Below are 6,571 nucleotides of genomic sequence, written 5' to 3' on the forward strand. Positions count from 1 at the left end.
AACTATGTATAATTAAATAACTAAAAACAACTATAACTACATAACTATATAACTATATATAACTAGATAACTATATATAACTAGATAACTATATATAACTAGATAACTATATATAACTATATATAACTAGATAACTATATATAACTAGATAACTATATATAACTAGATAACTATTAGATAGCTATATATAACTATGTATAATTAAATAACTAAAAACAACTATAACTACATACCTATATAACTATATATAACTAGATAACTATATACAGTTGAAGTTTACATATACCTGAGCCAAATACATTTAAACTCAGTTTTTCACAATTCCTGGCATTTAATCATAGTAACAAAATCCCTGTCTAATGTCAGTTAGGATCACCACTTTATTTAAGAATGTGAAATGTCAGAATAATAGTAGAGAGAATTATTTCTTTCATCACATTCCCAGTGGGTCTGAAGTTTACATACACTCAATTAGTATTTGGTTGCATTGCCTTTAAATTGTTTAACTTGGGTCAAACGCTTCGGGTAGGGTTAGTGTAGGGTGCATTTCGTCCCATTGACCAGTAGATGGTAGTATTACCCCAGGGTCAGAGTATCGAGGCCTAGAACAACCAGGTGAGGAGAGTTCCTTACTAATCAGTGACCTTAATTCGTCAATCAATTACAAGGGAGGGTTGAAAACCCGCAGACACTCGCCCCTCGGTGGAATGAGTTTGTCGCCTGGGATGTAAATGCAAGCGATTGAGCCACCAGGTGGCTTTTTTTTATTTTTTTATTACAAAGAACCTGAACTGACCCCTGCACAGTCTCAGTTTTTCCTATTAAATCACGTTGAAAACGAGACAGGCTAATGACTGAATGAGATAGATCCTTGTGCAGAGAGAAATTGTCTGTTAAAAATAGACAAACGAACACAAAAACAGGATATAGATTCGTCAATCACGGCTGATGATGCCGATAAGTCTTTCCAGCGTATCAAATTCACTTTTTTTTAAAGCAACATTTTGGAAGCTTTTAATTTTCCAGCTGAAAAAAATACAATTTGATAAAAATATTATATAAAATGTCCTAAAGCAAAAAAATATACAGAAATAATACATTATCCCTCCTGTTTCCACTGGCAATTGAACCGCTTACAGAATAATTCAGACAGGACTCAAACGTAACAGGTGTCAGTACTGGTAAACATGAATATAAACTAAACTTATTTGCAGACGATTTCCTGATATTCCGGACCGATATTGAAACTACAAAAAAAATATTTTCAGAATTCTTCAAAAATCTCAGAAAATAAAATTAACACGTCCAAAAAATGAAATAATGGCAAAAAATAAAACTACTAACTCATGATCTACAGTCATCCTTTAAGTGGACTAAAACACATATATACTACTTAGGATGCTTAACAAGTTACAACACACATATATATTCCTCTATAGGACCTGACAACCCAGACTACTAAATTAACTAACATCCTAACAGTCCTGTCAGTCACTACTATGATTCCCGCGTCGTGCCTAAGAACATCCCTAAGCCGTGGTATATTGGCCATATACCACACCCCCCCATGCCTTACTGCTCTAATTATAATGCCATCTTATGTGGTGGAGCACTAGGTCTTTGTCCCAAATGGCACCCTATTCCCTATTTAGTGCACTACTTTTGACAAGGGCTTATGGGGCTCTGGTCAAAAGTAGTGCACTATGTTGGGAATATGGCACCGTTTGGAAATAGCAGCACTCCAGTGGAAACAGCAGAGGCCCAGAGAGGCCCAGTGGAAACAGAGGAGGCCCAGTGGAAACAGAGGAGGCCCAGTGGAAACAGAGGAGGCCCAGTGGAAACAGAGGAGGCCCAGTGGAAACAGAGGAGGCCCAGTGGAAACAGAGGAGGCCCAGTGGAGAGGAGGCCCAGTGGAGAGTAGAGGCCCAGGCCCAGTGGAAACAAGGCCCAGAGGCAGAGGCCCAGTGGAAACAGAGGAGGCCCAGTGGAAACAGAGGAGGCCCAGTGGAAACAGCAGAGGCCCAGTGGAAACAGCAGAGGCCCAGTGGAAACAGAGGAGGCCCAGTGGAAACAGCAGAGGCCCAGTGGAAACAGAGGCCCAGTGGAAACAGAGGCCCAGTGGAAACAGAGGAGGCCCAGTGGAAACAGAGGAGGCCCAGTGGAAACAGAGGAGGCCCAGTGGAAACAGCAGAGGCCCAGTGGAAACAGCAGAGGCCCAGTGGAAACAGAGGAGGCCCAGTGGAAACAGAGGAGGCCCAGTGGAAACAGCAGAGGCCCAGTGGAAACAGTAGAGGCCCAGTGGAAACAGAGGAGGCCCAGTGGAAACAGAGGAGGCCCAGTGGAAACAGAGGAGGCCCAGTGGAAACAGCAGAGGCTCAGTGGAAACAGAGGAGGCCCAGTGGAAACAGCAGTGGCCCAGTGGAAACAGAGGGGGCCCAGTGGAAACAGAGGAGGCCCAGTGGAAACAGAGGAGGCCCAGAGGAAACAGGAGGCCCAGTGGAAACAGCAGCGGCCCAGAGGAAACAGAGGAGGCCCAGTGGAAACAGAGGAGGCCCAGTGGAAACAGAGGGGGCCCAGTGGAAACAGGCAAATTAATAGTGATTCATGATTCAACTAATCTGTCTCCAATGAGGATTAATGATAGCCTACAACAAATATTACTGTAACACACACACACACACACACACACACACACACACACACACACACACACACACACACACACACACACACACACACACACACACACACACACACACACACACACACACACACACACACACACACACACACACACACACACACACACACACTGCAAGCCCTCTCAGTGTCTTAACATCTCAGTCCCACCTGCTAGATGCTCCTCTTCATCAGCCCATGTCCTGTCCCATAACAACAGTGAGATGCTCCTCTTCATCAGCCCATGTCCTGTCCCATAACAACAGTGAGAACACCTGTACCTGCTGTGGGTAGCAGCACACAACTCCCAGGTTTGATATTAGGCATTAAACAATCTCTCTGAACAGCCCCCATGACAGAGTCTCTGCTCTAGTGGAGAGGCACGGTGACTCCCAGGTTTGATATTAGGCATTAAACAATCTCTCTGAACAGCCCCCATGACAGAGTCTCTGCTCCAGTGGAGAGGCACGGTGACCCCCCCCCTCCCATCTTGAACTGTTACAGACGCTTCACACATTGCCGTTAGGTGGTATGACGCTGCAATGGACAGCTGCCGTTCTACTCGTTCCTGACCAGTTCTGCTTTCTTGTGTTTTTGTTTTGAGCTGATCTTGAACTTCTGTTTCCACCGTCGATTCCTACGACCAGAAAGAGTTTCAGGACATCAGGACAGCGATCGCTAACCTTCGATGTGGAGCTGCTCCAGTTTATTCTCCAGTGATTGAACTGATTGAACTGATTGAATTGTCTCTCTGTTAACAACAGCTGGTTCTTTAATATTAAGGAAGTCTTGAGTTTCTGCTCACCCGAGGTAGAGTACCTCATGATAAGTTGCAGACCACACTATTTTACAGACAGAGTTTTCATCTATATTTTAATGGTAGCTGTCTATTTACCACCACTAACTGATGCTGGCACTAAGACCACACTCAACCAACTGTATAGGTGGCCTAGTGGTTAGAGTGTAGAGGCGGCAGGGTAGCCTAGTGGTTAGAGTGTAGAGGCGGCAGGGTAGCCTAGTGGTTAGAGTGTAGAGGCGGCAGGGTAGCCTAGTGGTTAGGGTGTAGAGGCGGCAGGGTAGCCTAGTGGTTAGAGTGTAGAGGCAGCAGGGTAGCCTAGTGGTCAGAGTGTAGAGGCAGCAGGGTAGCCTAGTGGTTAGAGTGTAGAGGCGGCAGGGTAGCCTAGTGGTTAGAGTGTAGAGGCGGCAGGGTAGCCTAGTGGTCAGAGTGAAGAGGCAGCAGGGTAGCCTAGTGGTTAGAGTGTAGAGGCAGCAGGGTAGCCTAGTGGTCAGAGTGTAGAGGCAGCAAGGTAGCCTAGTGGTCAGAGTGTAGAGGTGGCAGGTAGCCTAGTGGTTAGAGTGTAGAGGCAGCAGGGTAGCCTAGTGGTCAGAGTGTAGAGGCAGCAGGGTAGCCTAGTGGTTAGAGTGTAGAGGCAGCAGGGTAGCCTAGTGGTTAGAGTGTAGAGGCAGCAGGGTAGCCTATTGGTCAGAGTGTAGAGGAGGCTGACAAGGTAAAACATCTGTTGTTCTGCCCCTGAACAGGCAGTTAACCCCACTGTTCCTAGACCAGTTAACCCACTGCTCCTAGGCCAGTTAACTCACTGTTCCCTAGGCAGTTAACCCCACTGTTCCCTAGGCAGTTAACCCACTGTTCCTAGACCTGTTAACCCACTGTTCCTAGACCAGTTAACCCACTGTTCCTAGACCAGTTAACCCACTGTTCCTAGACCTGTTAACCCACTGTTCCTAGACCTGTTAACCCACTGTTCCTAGACCAGTTAACCCACTGTTCCTAGACCAGTTAACCCACTGTTCCTAGACCTGTTAACCCACTGTTCCTAGACCAGTTAACCCACTGTTCCTAGACCAGTTAACCCACTGTTCCTATACCAGTTAACCCACTGTTCCTAGACCAGTTAACCCACTGTTCCTATACCAGTTAACCCACTGTTCCTAGGCAGTTAACCCACTGTTCCTAGACCAGTTAACCCACTGTTCCTAGGCAAGTTAACCCACTGTTCCTAGGCAGTTAACCCACTGTTCCAAGGCAGTTAACCCACTGTTCCTAGGCAGTTAACCCCACTGTTCCTAGGCAGTTAACCCCACTGTTCCTATGCAGTTAACCCCACTGTTCCTAGGCAGTTAACCCCACTGTTCCTAGGCAGTTAAACCCACTGTACCCGAGACAGTTAACCCCACTGTTCCGAGGCAGTTAACCCACTGTTCCGAGGCAGTTAACCCACTGTTCCTAGACCAGTTAACCCACTGTTCCTAGACCAGTTAACCCACTGTTCCTAGACCAGTTAACCCACTGTTCCTAGACCAGTTAACCCACTGTTCCTAGACCAGTTAACCCACTGTTCCTAGACCAGTTAACCCACTGTTCCTAGACCAGTTAACCCACTGTTCCTAGGCCAGTTAACCCACTGTTCCTAGGCAGTTAACCCACTGTTCCTAGGCCAGTTAACCCACTGTTCCTAGGCCAGTTAACCCACTGTTCCTAGGCAGTTAACCCACTGTTCCTAGGCAGTTAACCCACTGTTCCAAGGCAGTTAACCCACTGTTCCTAGGCAGTTAACCCCACTGTTCCTAGGCAGTTAACCCCACTGTTCCTAGGCAGTTAACCCCACTGTTCCTAGGCAGTTAACCCCACTGTTCCTAGGCAGTTAAACCCACTGTTCCGAGACAGTTAACCCCACTGTTCCTAGCCAGTTAACCCACTGTTCCAAGGCAGTTAACCCCACTGTTCCTAGGCCGTCATTGTAAATAAGAATTAGCCTGTTTCCACTGACTTGCCTAGTTAAATAAAGGTAAAAAAATATATATATATATATATATATATATATATATATATATATATATATATATATTAAATTGGCCCATAAGTAATTCAGTAGTGGCGCTCCTAGTGGCCACATACAGAAATGCACACAAAGCTCACCCTCCATTTGGCAAACATGACTCAAACAGGAAGTACCAGTGTCCCGCGATTCATCCAATGGCATTGAGGAGTTTTACCACTGGTACCCCGTGTATATAGCCAAGTTATTACCTCATACCCCTCCCTACACATTGACTCGATTCTGGTACTTCCTGTATATAGCCAAGTTATGACCTCGTACCCCTGCACATTGACTCAGTTCTGGTACTTCCTGTATATAGCCAAGTTATGACCTCGTACCTCTGCACATTGACTCAGTTCTGGTACTTCCTGTATATAGCCAAGTTATGACCTCGTACCCCTGCGCATTGACTCGGTTCTGGTACCCCGTGTATATAGCCAAGTTATTACCTCGTACCCCTGCACATTGACTCTGTTCTGGTACCCTGTGTATATAGCCAAGTTATTACCTCGTACCCCTGCGCATTGACTCGGTTCTGGTACCCCGTGTATAAAGCCAAGTTATTACCTCGTACCCCTGCACATTGACTCGGTTCTGGTTCCCTGTGTATATAGCCAAGTTATTACCTCGTACCCCTGCACATTGACTCTGTTCTGGTACCCCGTGTATAAAGCCAAGTTATTACCTCGTACCCCTACACATTGACTCGATTCTGGTACACAGTGTATAAAGCCAAGTTATGACCTCGTACCTCTGCGCATTGACTCTGTTCTGGTACCCCATGTATAAAGCCAAGTTATTACCTCGTAACCCTGCACATTGACTCTGTTCTGGTACCCCGTGTATAAAGCCAAGTTATTACCTCGTACCCCTGCACATTGACTCGGTTCTGGTACCCCGTGTATAAAGCCAAGTTATTACCTCGTACCCCTGCACATTGACTCGGTTCTGGTACCCCGTGTATAAAGCCAAGCTATGACCTCGTACCCCTGCACATTGACTCGGTTCTGGTACTCCCTGTATGTAGCCAATTTATCGTTACTCACTGTGGA

Source organism: Oncorhynchus keta, unplaced genomic scaffold, assembly GCF_023373465.1.
Source record: "Oncorhynchus keta strain PuntledgeMale-10-30-2019 unplaced genomic scaffold, Oket_V2 Un_contig_17309_pilon_pilon, whole genome shotgun sequence".
NCBI classification, from domain to species: domain Eukaryota; kingdom Metazoa; phylum Chordata; class Actinopteri; order Salmoniformes; family Salmonidae; genus Oncorhynchus; species Oncorhynchus keta.